Below are 15585 nucleotides of genomic sequence, written 5' to 3' on the forward strand. Positions count from 1 at the left end.
TTTGGTATGTCTTGATTGTTCTTCATTATAATTTTATTGATAAGGCCTTGACAAGAAATAGAGATCTTTTAACCTTCCTTGTTATTAAGTAAAGGAAAATGCTTAAGCTGGAATTCATTATAGATGATGAACCTATAAAGTAGAAAACTAATATTTGTGACTTTATGTTCATTGAAAAACCTTAACCTTTAGGAATCATTAGTTTTCAGGAGAGTCCATAAAGTTAAACCGAGCAGCACAAGGACAGATGTGGAGAAGCAGGGAGGGAAGTAGATCATGAACAGCATTACCATTTAACATTGGTTGAGCAACATTCTTCTATTCTCCAGGCTCTCAGCAAGTAGCAAAACATTTTCAGAGCTCAGATTCCTCAAGGAATCTACCAGGGGAAGTAAGTTGCTTTCTAAAACAATACAAAATGGTAAGTCTCCCAAGGTATGTGGGACTTAAGCTGTGGATATAGAGAATTCATTCCCACTCACTCTACTCCAGGTTATTGAGGCCCATGGGAGATCAGTTATTAACTTCATTTGGGGTAATACAGAGCTTTCCTGTGCGTGTGTGTGTGTGTGTGTGTATGTGTGTGTGTATTTCAGTTTTCTTGTGCCTCAAAAATGTATCCAATAAACCACCCCAAACCTCAGAGTCTTAAAATGATGATTGTTTCCTGTAAATCTATGGGTTGGCTTGGTTGTTCAGCAGATCTGGATTGGGTTAGGGTGATCTTGACTCTTCTTGCTTGTGAGTCTGCAGTCAGCTGGTAGGCTGGCTGGGGGCTTGCTAATCTAGGATGGCCTCAGTTCTCCTGCACATGTCCCTCACATTCCCTCCAGTAGGCTCAGGTTTGATCTCACACTGGTGACAGAATTACAAGGGCGAGAAGACAGGACATGCAAAAAAGGCAAGCATGCACTTTTCAAGCCCCTGCTTGTATCATGTTTGCTGACACTGACTGACCAAAGCAAGTCATATGGCTCATCTCTAAGTCACAGTGGGAGAGAACTACAAAGCCACAGGGCAAAGTGTGTAGATACTGAGAGAAAATTAATTCTGGTGATTAACACTGACCATTCTGAATGTAAATGGAGAGTTGAAGTTAAGAGTTAAGATTATCCTCCTCGCTTACCCTTGTGTTCATAATGGGATATGGAACAGCAGGTACTGATTTCATCGACTCACAGATAATAAACTAGATGTAGTCTTGCTTGTAGTCTCGCTTTTTTTCCCAAGTGTTCTCCCAGAAGGGAGAAAAAGGGATTGTTTCATTTTTTTTCAGATGAAAGTAGTCTTGTCTGTTAATTAACACAGGATTCCAGAAAAGAAAGACATGAACCCTTAGTAAGGTACAGTCTTGATGTGGGATTTCTGTCTGAGCTATTCTGCATCGAGCCTACTTCAAGAATAGCTAACAGTACTTTACCGTTCTATCTACAATTTCCAACAGCTTGTTGAGCACACATTATGAGCTGATAATGAAGCTTTATTGCTCCAATTCACCCCTTAAATGCTTTGTTGTGGGAGACTGGGTCTCATTATAACTCCAAAATTATGCCTTCAACTAGTTCATTCTTCCTTTCTTTTTGAATTTCATGGTTGGTGATACATTTATTTCTGATTTTTAATCCCAAACTTATTATAGATCACTTTATCAATGTATCTATGACATGATCAAGGTAAAGACTCTAATTCTCATCTTTTTTCCATTGTAATCTATCTCATAATTTCTTGTTTTTGTCTGGGATAACCCACTAGGCCTTAGAGAGTATGTAGTGTGCATTCATGAACTTACTTTAAACTCCTAATTTATTCGTTGCTTCTTTCTGTCACCATCGGCTCTTTTATATTTATGTCTACTATTGATTGCTTGCTGACCTCCCATTTCCCTTGAGAGAAGAGTTATTAACTGTATGTTATCACAAATCAGTACATCTTTATAGTAGAGGACACTAATTTTCAGCAGGGTGAAGTGGCTTGTGCAACGTGATTAAGTGTTTAAGTGAAAGAAGAAGGATTCAAAACCCAATCTTCTCAAAATATCAAGTATTTACTGCCTATTCATATAGGGAACCAAGCCAAATTTAACCAACGACATTTGAGAAGTAGATTGTTTTCTTTGAAAAAAGTAATTATTTCTTCAATATTTAAAGTGATTCCAAGCATAAGCTCTCTTCTAAAAGGGAGCTAAATTATGCACATAAAAAAGTACTGATGCATTTTTCAAGACCAATTTTTAACTTTTTACCTCACAAGATAATATTATTGAGACTAGGCAGTAGAGAGCCAAACCACATTATGTGTCACAACTTTGCTCTCACCTCTAATAAGTGCGGCTTTTCCATTCTTAATGCAGTTCAATTTTTGACATGCAATTCTTGACTTAACTATGTTTTCTGTTGCGGGACACTATTCAAGGTATTTTAGAAGCATGCTGTATCATATTTATTCAAGACAGTTATTAAAATATGCATTTTTATTGTGTAAATTCTAGACTGAGAGGTATTTTTTGTGTGACACTCCCCCGTGCCCCCAGAATATATAACACTTTCTCAAGAATACATGAAGAAGGTAACAAGGTCAAAAGGTGAGATGAACTGAATGAAATGTTGTTAATGAGCATAGGAGGATATTCAGGAAAAGGATTGGAAAGAAAGAAAATGAAAATTTTAAAGTTTTTTCTTTTAAATTTGCTGTATAAATAAACAAAAGAAGCTAGTAACATTTTTCTTTTTTTTTTTTTTGAGAATGAGTCATAAACATGCCTCTTGCTTTTCTCCTCACTTCAGTTTACTCCCTCATCGTTAATACAATCTTTAGCCCTGGAGTGTCAGAACCACATCCAATAGAGGGTTGGAAAGATTTTAATAGTAACTTTAACTTGCCATTAATATAGTGAGTGGACAGAAGTACCTGATATAACTAGGCAGCTTCAAAAAGTAATGGTTTCGGGCTTCCCTGGTGGTGCAGTGGTTGAGAGTCCACCTGCCGATGCAGGGGACACGGGTTCGTGCCCCGGTCCGGGAAGATCCCACATGCTGCGGAGCAGCTAGGCCCGTGAGCCATGGCCACTGGGCCTGCGCGTCCGGAGCCTGTGCTCCGCAACGGGAGAGGCCACAACAGTGAGAGGCCCGTGTACCGAAAAAAAAAAAAAAAAAAAAAAAAAGTAATGGTTTAGATACTGCAAATGTTGCTCTGTCACTATAGTGAAGGATTTTACATATTTTCGAATGAAGAGGAAGTCACTGTTTTAGTAGAGACTGCTTTCTGATGTTATGGGAAGAGATGAAATTCTTTATTTACATATACAAAGTCCAAAAGGGACAGAATTTTATTGGACTAAATCTGAACCAGCCGCCCTTAGCAGAATGAAAATTGTCATGCAGCATTTTAACACTATTGTCAGCTCAATGTTCTGTGGTTTTTCATGTAGGTCAAATGGTAATAAAATCTAAAAGGTTTTTAAGAATGACTTTTTGTTATAAAGGACATTATTGGGATAACTGGAAAATCTTGAATGGGGTCTAAGGATTACATGCCAGTAATGCATCATTATTAATTTCCTGGTCTTGGTGTTAATGTTGTGGTTATGTAGGAAAAAGTCCTTATTTGTAGGAAATACAGACTAAAATATGCAAAGGTGAAGCGGCTTAAGTCAACAATTTACCCTTCAATGGTTTCAGAAAAAGAAATTATCTTTGTACTATGTTAAAACTCTTTGTAAGTTTGTGAGCCTATCAAAATTCAATAAAATATTTTAAATAAAAAGAATGATATTTTAAAACAATTGTTTCAAAGATACTATTATAATGATAATATTTTATGAAAGTAACCATAATTTAATTCTTAATAGTTAAGAAAATTTTATTATGGCCATTTTTGAATAATGTATTTGATTTTTAATTTTACCCATTTTTAAGTTTTAATAGATATAAGAAGATACATAATTCATTTATAAGTGCCCAAGTAATATCAGGTAATAATGACTCTGGATAATGTCAGTGTTAAATGCAGCAATGAAATGATAAATCACATATTAAACTTCACATAAGCATATTATAAATAAAATAATGTCCTAATGAGAAAGTGACACAATTTAGAATATTTAGCAGGTGAAGGTATTTCTGAATTATCATAACAAAGGGTGACACAACCTGAATATGTTATGAGATAAAGTCAGATATTGTGGTGGTCATAAATAGCTCTCCTAATCTTGGTATATGGAGTGAATAACAGGGAAGGGGCAACTTAAGACTAGAGCTTAGTTAAAAACAGAAGATAAAAATATTATGTGTAGCAGGCTGACATATGCAGCGTATAAAAATCAGTCTAGGAAGAGGCAGTGAGGGTATTGAAAAAGAAGAATGCAAAAACATGCAAACAAAAACAACAGGGTGACATATGGCATTACTAGTTCAAATGTGGTTACATAGCAATGTTCAAGTATGATAGGCCTCTTTTTAATGTTAGAACTTTATTTTGTAGGCTAGAGTGATTTTATATGATAAAACTGTTGAATAGATCTCTTCCAAAGAGGTATGTATCTTTACAGTGGCTTGTGTGTCCCAGATAGAGTTCAACTCCCTTGCTTGATGAAAACTGCGAAAGCTTATTTCTTTTGAATATATTTTTACACAGCTGCCTTGTATGATTTAGCACAGAATTTCTTCAGTTGATCAATTTAAAAACAATTGATTTAGTGAAATACTATTTTTTGAAACAGTACCTTGTTAGTCTTTATTCATTTACTGATTTCTTCAATGGATTCTGAATATCCCTAAAAAGTATATTGTTTACTTTTAAAACTTCTTAGGCTTTATGAACAGGAATCATCTTGAATATATTTATAAATAACTCTTTTTACTAAATATTATAGTTTTGGATATTAGTCCATATCAATGAATGTATATTTAATCTAATCCTTTACTGTTTTATTATATTCATTCATTGTACTCAGACTTTTAAAGTGGGTAAGTTATAAACAACAAATTGAAGGAGTTATCTTCTTTGTTTATTATTCATTTGCACTCTGTCTTTTAACTACAAAATTCAGTGAATTTATATTTATTATAACTGATATATTAGGTTTATTTTTACATATTAGTTTTGTGTTACTTTTCTGTTTCTATGTCAAGATACTTGACCCACAGAAATTGAGAGATAGTAAATGTGTTGTTCTAAACCACTAAGTTTTGTGGTTGCTATGCAGCAATAGATAAGTGATAAAAATCACTAAAATATTAAGATAAAACAACTGCTTAACTAACATTCTTTTTGAAGAATGACTTTGACCACGTATTTCTCACCTTCATTAGTTCATTATGCAGTGGTAAATCATTATGATATTTGATTCATTATCTGAGATAATGCATATTTTATTTTCCTTTTTATACATAGAATCACTGCTTTCTAAAGATTCTGTTACTGAATGAATATCTTTGGGAAGAATGTGCGCAGTAGTTTTAAGAAGAATAATGTCAGCTCATGTGGTTGTCCTGGGATACAATAAATTTTATGATGCAGAAAGATCCATCATTGGTACTTTTCATATACAATAAGTACCTTTGGTTTATCCTTCCAGAGTCATCCTGCACTCTTCTCCTTCCAGATATCTGCCCTTGGAGGATGACTCTATGGACTTCATCAGTGGCTTCCCCACTTGCTAGATTCCTATTGGGTTCAGATAACTTGAAAACCTGGGTAGGAAGTCAGAAGATGGTTGGAAAGTGAGGTTGAGACATTTATTCCTTTGTTGTCCTGTCTGTGCCATTCTGTCGGACTGATTTTGTCACTAGCTGGAAGGCACCTGGTCCTCTCAAGGTAGCCTGCTTCTTAGGAATTTCTTTCTGTATTGTTATTGTAACCGTTTCCTTTCTGGTATCCCTAGCTGTAGTATGACACACTATTCATAGTGGTCACCTCATACAAATATGTATAAAATATTTCTTTGTAATTAAAATTTCCTCAAATTATTCTGAGTATGCTTTCTGTTTCCTCTTGTGACTCTGTCTGACACATCTCATTAAAATCCAGAATATAAGTTAAAAAAAGGCCACTTTGATGGCAAGAAACTGCAGATGAGAAAAAGAAGAGCAAAAAACTACTCACTATGTGTTAAATCCAGGAGCAACCTACTTGGTATTATATTACAGAGAGTTGTAAAAAGATCAGAGAGTAAGCCACCATGTTCTTCATTCCACTGAGGATAGTGTTTACTCTGTTTACCATCATTTTTAACTTTGAAGAAAGATACCTGGGTTTTAACAGAAAGGAAAACTTTACAAGGCTTGCTTACAGATCCTTATTTAAATGCATGCTTTTTTATCACTGCATGTCTTCAAGGTTGCTTCAAAGGTATATTAACCTGTCTCCTGTTTTCCATTTCTATCATTCCTTATATTGGTTTAGAGCTCCTCAGAAACAGAAATTGAGACAAAGATTTCAGTGCCAATAGAGTTGTTAAGGGGGGAGGTAATCTCAGAATTACTCCCCTGTAAGGCAGTATAGAAGTAAGGCAGGAACTCCAAAAAAGGATTAAGTATCAAACTAGATACCATGTGGCAGCTGAAACTTAACCCCACAAAGGAGTTCTGGGAAACAGTGTAGAAAATTGCTTAAGGTTAGCCCACCTAAGCAACAAAGGGTCTGGGGTATTAATATACCAACTCCAGTCAGTTATTGGTCATTAATTCCCTAGAACTTCCAGCTTGCTAAACTTGTGATTAGAATGAAGCCTAATTGCAAGAAAAAGTCCTCAGGCCAAGAAGAAAAAAAAAATCCAAGTACTAGCTTTGGGAAGTCTGGCTGGTCTGCGATGAAATGGTAGAGACCAAAGGGATATGTGCAAGGCACGAGCAGTGCTTCTTATGCTCTATGTAGAAAATTCATTTTCTACACTGCTACCAGAATGTTTTTTGTCAAAAAGTAAATTTGATTCTGTAACCCATTTGCTTAGATATTTCAACGTTTTTCACGGAATTCCTAAAATAAAGTTCAAAATCCTAAACATAATACAAAGAGTGCCTGCAAGATTGAGTCTCAACTACTTTTCCATCTTCATCATCATTTTATGACCTACTCCACCCACAATAGGCTTCTTTCAGATTTCACAATATAATGTGGCACCTCCCAACATAGGACATCCGTGTAGAGTAGACCCTCTTTTCCCTATTTAGTTAATGTGCACTCTATTTTCTGAATTTAGCTTATTAATTACTTGTTGGCTAGGATAGCCTTCCCTGATCTCTGTATGTGAAATCTACTAGTATGTCTTTTTATAATACCTTCTTTTTCTTCTTCTTTTTATTGTACCTTCTCTTTATAGAATTTACTAGAGTTATTATTTTGCATTTATTTAAATAATATTTTGTAATGTTTACCTCCACAAATTGATTATATGGCTGAAAGTTTCAGGTTTTTCCCTCCCCAGTTATGTCTCCATCATTTGACACAGTAACTGATGGGTATTCTATAGAGATTCTATAATTAGTTTAAAAAATGAAGTTATTTATAATGTTTGGAGCCATTATTAAGTACATATTTGTGATACTGTTATTACAAATACTGAATAATAATAATAATTAATGAACACTTATCCATATATAGAATGATACTGAACTAAATCCTTTTCTTGTATTACCTTATATAAAGAAAGTTATAATTTATTATTACCCTAACCACAGGAATGTATTGGGCATCTAGTATAAGTAGATACTGTAAGGAACTATTGATGTATAAGACATTCAAACATTTCATGGTCCTGTGGGGACACATTTTATGCATGTATATAAGAATAAAAAATTATATAACAATTCTATATATTAGTTGAGTTAGGGATTTATACAAAAGGCATACTAAGCATTAAATAAATGCTAATGAATATAAAGACAGGCAAATGTTAGGGAAATGGCACTAAGGACTATGGTGATATGTCGGAGAAGAAATGGAAAGAACTGTGGCTTTTTAGTAGGTCTTGCAGTGTGGCTAGGTTGGAATAGTTTGACAACAGTGGGAATATTATAAAAATGATTAATGAACAAAATATTATTTCAAGTATGGCACCATCATTTTACATGAAAATGAAAATCATAGAATGTCTGAAAGTGAAAGTTTATTTACTTCCCAATAATATGAACTAAATTATGTGAAAATCATCACACCTTAACATTTCATTGGAGAAAAGCAAATGCATACAAATATTTCTTCATATAACGCAGCTGCTTGACTACTGTTGAACAGATCCTCTCATTAAGAGATACACCAGTGTGGTAGGCTTTTCCCCTTCCTCTTTTCCCTTTCTCTCCTTGGCAGTAGTGCAAATATCAGGACATCATGAAAGCTGAGGACAAGCAATCTTTCCTAAAATTAGAGGCAATCCCATATGTTTGTTAACAAAGGCAGTGTGAATTATTAGAGGTAATATAGGATAGTAGTTAAGAATCTGCATAGCAAACAGACTTCTCAGGCTCAAATATGTGATCTGACACTTACTATGTGACCTTGGGCTATTTCATTAGTTTCTCAGAGCCTCAATATATATATATATTTGTATTAATTTTTTTTTTCACATCTTTATGGAGTATAATTGCTTTACAATGGTGTGTTAGTTTCTGCTTTACAACAAAATGAATCAGTTATACATATACATATGTTCCCATATCTCTTCCCTCTTGCATCTCCCTCCCTCCCACCCTCCCTATCCCACCCCTCCAGGTGATCACAAAGCACCCAGCTGATCTCCCTGTGCTATGCGGCTGCTTCCCACTAGCTATCTACCTTACGTTTGGTAGTGTATATATGTCCATGCCTCTCTCTCACTTTGTCACAGCTTACCGTAAAATGGGTTTGAAAATAAGATATCTATCATAGAGTTGTCAGAATTAAATGAAATACTTCATGGAAAGTGGTTAGAACAGTGCCTGGCCTATAATGAGCATTAAAGTAACTAATTATCATCTTGAAAAGACATTTTCCTGAGAGACCTGACCATTGGAATGATTTATTTCCCCTTCTTACCCTATACCTTCCCAAATCTCCAAGGAACCAGATATCTAGGATATCTAGCATTCAGTAGGAAACCATGAAACCAAAGGACAAACAGCATAGGGAAAGTCTGAATCACAAGAGACAGAAGACTGGAGATAGGAAGAAGAAGAGGAGGGAGTTCAGGGTGGGAGAGTTTGCTCTAAAGACCTTGAGAGACATTTGATACCCTATTGTCAATAACTGAGCCCAGGCACCAGTAAGAAAAACCTCGAGAGGGGAAAACAGAGGAATAGGGCAGCAGAGCTTGTTCCCAATCTCTACCAGATGAGGATATGGTAAAGGACTGGAATTTACAATTTGAATTGAAAGAAAACAACTTCTCATTGATGCTCTGCATGTGCTAACTAGCTAGAAGTAAATCCTTTAGGATTATAAATTGTATTGTCTTTTCCTTTCAGGATAAGGTGGTAGTAGTACTCTTAATACACAGAGAAAAAGAGAATCAGAATATTATTAAATGTGATTTTAAACAATTTATAAATAATGTTAAAATTATGTGTAATTTTATATTTCTCAAGTGTGCTGCATATATGAAGAACTAATGGGTACATAATATTTCCTCATTTTCTAATTGAAGAGACTATTCCTAAATTTATAGCTACATGTAGTTTACACAATCAGGTGATAATTTCCCATCTTTTTTTTCCACAAGCATTTCTTTTGTTCTATTTGCAGGTTGATGTGTTGTCATTGTGTTTTCCAAAATCTCAGAATTTGTGCCAAAATGTTAAATGTATGGTCCAATATTTATTCATTTTCTCCATTTACTTATGACTATTTAATCATAATATTGTTCCTTAGTTCTCCCTGCAGATCTGTGCAATTAGACAGTTAAACAATGTTTCAACTGTGTAGCTTCAAGTTTAGTGGTGATCTTAGAGTTTTCAGAAATTTGCCGTGTGTACTGTGCTATCCACTTGCTAATTTAGCTCATAGAAGAGACTTTTGAAATATTTCCCAAAGTCAGAAATTTAGTGATCTTAAGTTAGAATCCGTAAACTCTAATTTTAGTATTCTAGTAGGTTTCCTTTTGAGAGAAAGATTTATTTCTGGAATTTTTGTTTGCTCACTTAAAAAAAAGAAAAGGATAGGATGGTTTTGGAAAATAAATCATGCCTTCTAGACAAATAGATTCAAGTAATTAGAGAAGTTTGAGTGCAGGAATAGGGTAAAAAGAAATTTTTTTTAATCAGATATAAATCTGATAGTAAAAATTGTAGGAAGCATAAATTTTTTTTTTTTTTTCGGTATACGGGCCTCTCACTATTGTGGCTTCTCCCGTTGTGGAGCACAGGTTCCGGACGTGCAGGCTCAGCAGCCATGGCTCACGGGCCCAGCCGCTCCACGGCATGTGGGATCTTCCCGGACCGGGGCACGAATCCGTGTCCCCTGCATCAGCAGGCGGACTCTCTACCACTGCGCCACCAGGGAAGCCCAAGCATAAATATTTATATTTCTTATTTGTAATAACTAAAAAATAATCAAAATATTTTGCATTTTTATGACTCTTCTTTTTAACTAGTCATGTTCTGGCTTACTAAAGTGACAGTTCTGTTTAATTGTGGATATAGAACTCATTAAATAATTTTAACTTTGGTGGTTACTGTGGAAGAAATAGATATATGAAATGTATGTAGCAATCTTCTTTCTGGGAAGCTTTCCTAAAACTTTCTTAATAATCCAAATGTATTCCAGTTATGATATAATTGCATAAACCTTATGATTTGTTGTTGCTAGACTCCATTTTTCATTTAATTATTAGCTCTTATAAGTAGACCATATTTTAATAGGAACAGTTATTGTGAAAAACATAATTAACATTGTTAAAACACTGAAGGCACTTGATTTTCTCAATTATTTGCAGTTGTCTTTCTAAAACAAGAAATTACAAAAGAAAACTATTTCTAAACTCAATTTTAAATGAATTCAAATTAGTTTTCAAGTGTTTAAAATATTATTCATTATTTTTTATTCATTTAGTATATGTTGTATTATTCATGTGGTTTTGATTCCCCTTTGTAAGGAAAATATTCTGAAAGCATTTCACAGCACTTTATCCAATTCTAAAGAAAGTTACATTATAACTAAGTAAAACATTTAATTGACAGATGAATAAATGTTACATGACCTATTTAATCACAACTATTAATATGGAAAAATTTGGGACAAGTTTAAATAACTAAATAATTGTTCATGTTATGTCTCATTCAACACATTTATTCCCGCGAGCTGGCCAGACAACTGCTTTTAGCAATTTCAGCAATTTAGCCTTTAGCTTTTTAAAGATTACTCTCCACACATTATATTAATTCCCTAGAGTTAGATATTAAGTAAATCTCCTCAGTTCTGTTAAAAGAAGTATACTCTTTATTTAATTTGCTGGGAAAAAAATGCACTGAAGTCAAATGTTATAACAATCATTTTTAAAGTGGAAATGTACATGCCAATTAAACCACTTCTGCTGTGCTTTAACCTCTTATCACAATAACACATTTTCATTTTTCTATTTTTAATACTATGGAAAATTTTAAATTACCCTCAAAAACATCTTAGAACATTACTGCAGGGAATGTTTAAGTGGTCTTTTAATTTTAATACATACCAAAGAAAATAAATAAAACCAAATTAAAACCTGAAAAACCTGGACTACTAGTTTAGAGTTTAATAAGAACTGGTTATGAGAAGTTGACATTGCAGAATTCTGTAAAAGATACATATTTTTTTAAGAGTGCAAATACATCTGAGACGTTGTGAACTTATACTGCACAATTAAGACTTTTTTTAAGCCCATAGATTCTCACTTTTTTTCATCTCTTAAAATTGTGGCAAAAAACACATAGCATAAAAGTTACCATTTTAACCATTTCTAAGTGTGCCGTTCAGTGGTATTAATTTTATTCACATCATTGTACAATCATTCTACAAAACGTTTTCATTTTGCAAAACTGAAACTCTATATCCATTAAACAACAGCTCCCCATTTTGCCCTCTCCCTAGTTCTGGCAACCACCATTCTACTTATTCTCTGTTTCTATGAATTTGTCTACTCTATATATCTCATATAAACAGGATCATACAATATTTGTCTTTTTGTGACTGAATTAATTCACTTAGCATTATGTCTTTTAAGTTCATCCATGGTGTATCATTTCTCAGAATTTCCTTCCACTCTAGGGCTTACTAATATTCCATTATATGCACATACCACATTTTGGTTATCCATTCATCCATCAACGGACACTTAATTACTTCTACCTCTGAACTACCGTGAATAGTGCTTCCACTAACATGGGGATGCAAATATCTCTTTAATATACCGATTTCAGTTGTTTTGGGTATATATCCAGTAGTAGAATTGCTGGATACACTCTTTATTTTTAAATTTTGATACTTGGTCACTGTAACTTCTATGGATGTGAGTTCACTTTGGTACTATATTTAACTTACAAAAAAAGACCATACTACCATAGTTAGTTATGATTATTAATTAAATTATAATTTGAGGTTATTTATTAAATTATAATTTGAGGGAATATTATTTTTATGAATTTTAAAATTTATTTCATTCATCATTAAATTAGCTATATCATTAAATATAGCTTGGGTCATGGTTGAAACCAGAGTTTGATAACTCAGTTCTCTTGTTTAAGGTGTAATATTAACTTACGTAATTCTAAATTCTATATTCATCATAGTATAGTATGATAGTATATCACATATACATAGTATATTATAGGGTATAATAATACTACATCCAAAAATTCCTTGATTTCTTGCTGCAAGTATTAATACTTTTTATTTCATAATAATCAGCATTTGTGGGAAATTCTTAGGTTATATATGGATGAAGAAACTGTTCTTCAGCTATGTTATTTTTCTTCATTTTATTTTTTTCTTTGTATTTATCTATGTGAGACCAACAACAAAGTAAAGAAACAAAAGGCAATCAATTAAAATCTTATTATGAATTATCCATGCACTCCTGAGGGTCTCTGAGTTAAAGCATTTACTTCAAGAGAAGTGTACCTTGATATTTTTTAAAAGGTTGCTGTGAATGTTATCAACAAAAATCAGAGGAAAGAAAAAGCTCCAAGCTGGTGTGATTATACACACCCACACCATCAGTGAAAGTCAAGTTTACTGTCCTTAACTGCCAAAGGTGTAAATGAGCATCTGAGGCTAGTGCTAATTACAGCAATCTAAAGACAGAAACTGCTGTTCTTAAGTCTAGAAAGCAAAGTGAGATCCAGCATTGATTTCCAAAGTGTGTAATTATAGAACTCCTTCCTGTGATACTATGTTTGATCTTAATAATGATAATTCCTATTTAAATCTAAAGCATTTTATTTAAAACTGTTTTTAAAGCCTTTATAAATACCAATTTGTAATTACTGTCAATGTAAAGATATTTTTAGTTAGTAATGTCATTTGGTATGATTTCTGATGGTTCAAGTTAACTGAACATTCAGAGTAATTTCACTGATAGCTTTTCAAAAAATCAAAATACTGTAAAGAGCCCACATTAATTTTGGCAATGATGCATTAAGTTGCAAATATGGATGACTGATTTGGATTTTGAGGGTGAGGAATTGGCATTGTTGAATTATGTAAGCATAAGTGCTTTTTTTCCTATCTTATGTCTCTTACAGGTAGATGAAGCAGTCTGCTATAGTATAATAAAGCAAAACATGGGTTCATAAAACGAAGTGCCTGAATAAGTTACTCATTCCTTTTGAGCCTGAGTTTTCCATAGAAAATGAAGATAAGAGCTTTTTAATGGGGTTATTATGAGGATGAAATGAATTTTTATATGTACCATACTGAGAAAGAATGCCTTACAAGTAATTATTAATGATTAATTTTACTGTAGTCATTGAATCCTTGATAGCTCTCTCTATACTGAATTATTCTCCTCTACTTAAAATCATGTTAATTTTCCCTATCCTAAAATCATGTTCTATTGATGCTATGACCTATAAGGTGTCTCATCCTCTCTTTTGTCCTTTTACAAACTCCTTAGTAGAATAATTTATGGTTGTTATCACCAATAATAGTAGATTCCATATACTTTCACATATATATATCATTTATAGACATGGGCTTATAATATGTTTAACATTTTTGCTGTGATTCTCTTCACTGAATTATTTGTTCAAACGTTTTACTGATCAGCAAGTTTAGAATGGCATTATCAGTTTTCCTGGCTAATAATTATAGTACCATAATTCTGCAGTACTTTGTTGAACATGCTATATTTTTTCCTGTTTTTGATTATTTGTTCTTTCCCTTGTTGGAAAAGCAGTATGGTATAGTGCTTTGAATCAGAAGCTCATAACCTATACAGCTAGAGTGCAAATCTTGGTCCTGCTACTTAATAGTTGTGTAATCTTGGATAAACTACTTATTTGTTAAAAGCAGAAAGTTGTTATTGGACACCATAATGAAAAACCTTACTATCTCATAGCATTTTTAGACTTGAGTCAGTTCTCACTACTAGAAGCCATAATTTAAAGGATAGGTCAATCCCCAAGAGGAAGGACTCTGAAATACCACTGCAATTACATGCAATACATATATCCTATTCTTCCCATGATTGTACACTAGGAAAAGAGGAATGCCCAGACTAGATATAGGCATTGGACACCCATTCTGAACTGACACTGGTATCATTGTGTCAAAAGCCAGTAGAGTCCCTGTAAGTACATAGGTAGTTGGACTGGGTGATAAATTGAATCCTAAATGAATTTTGTCTTATAAAGTTTATTTCCCTTCTTTGAGAGTGCATATATGGCATGAGTATTCTTAGTGGTTGACAGAATCCTCTCATAAATCCTTGACCTGAAGAACAAAAAGCCATCAGGATTGGAGAAGCTAAGTTCCTTTTTAATTCACTGTTCTTACTTACTGCAAATGCTATGAAAATTGGTGGATATTATTGAACAACTATAACATACCAAGGAGTAGCTCCAATTACAGTTCTTGTAGAGGAGATGGTAACTTTATTTTAGTAGACTGTAGATCTTCTAGGTCTAATATATGGCTGTTTCTCTGGTGAATGTCTTCTTTTCAGTCTCCAACAGTAAAGAGTATCAAAAGCTGTTCACATGCGTCTGGGATAAAGAGTGGTACACATGTATATATTTATATTTGGCCAAATGGTAAGCTATATTTTTTCCTATCACAATATATTTCAAAGGAAACTTAATTGTCTTGACATTTACCAAGAACATTATACTGATCTAGTATATTGATGACAGAAAAAGGCAAGTACTCTGGATATTCTGGAGTACATGCCAGGAAATTTACGTGTTTTTCATTTTAGATAAAAATGTAGGTGCCTAAATATTCTCAGATATTCTCTCCAAGGTAAAGAACAAATGTGTTTCCTAACACCAGAAGAGAAGGATAGCTTCTGTTAGGCCTCTTAGGGCTTGGAGACCAATTTCTACTATACTTAGAAATACAGGTCTAAATCATGTAGTGGGTATATTATTTTCCTATTGCTGCTGTAATAAATTACAAAAAATTAGTAGCTGAAAACAACAC

The sequence above is a fragment of the Globicephala melas genome, chromosome 5 (assembly GCF_963455315.2).
Source record: "Globicephala melas chromosome 5, mGloMel1.2, whole genome shotgun sequence".
Taxonomy (NCBI): Eukaryota; Metazoa; Chordata; class Mammalia; order Artiodactyla; family Delphinidae; genus Globicephala; species Globicephala melas.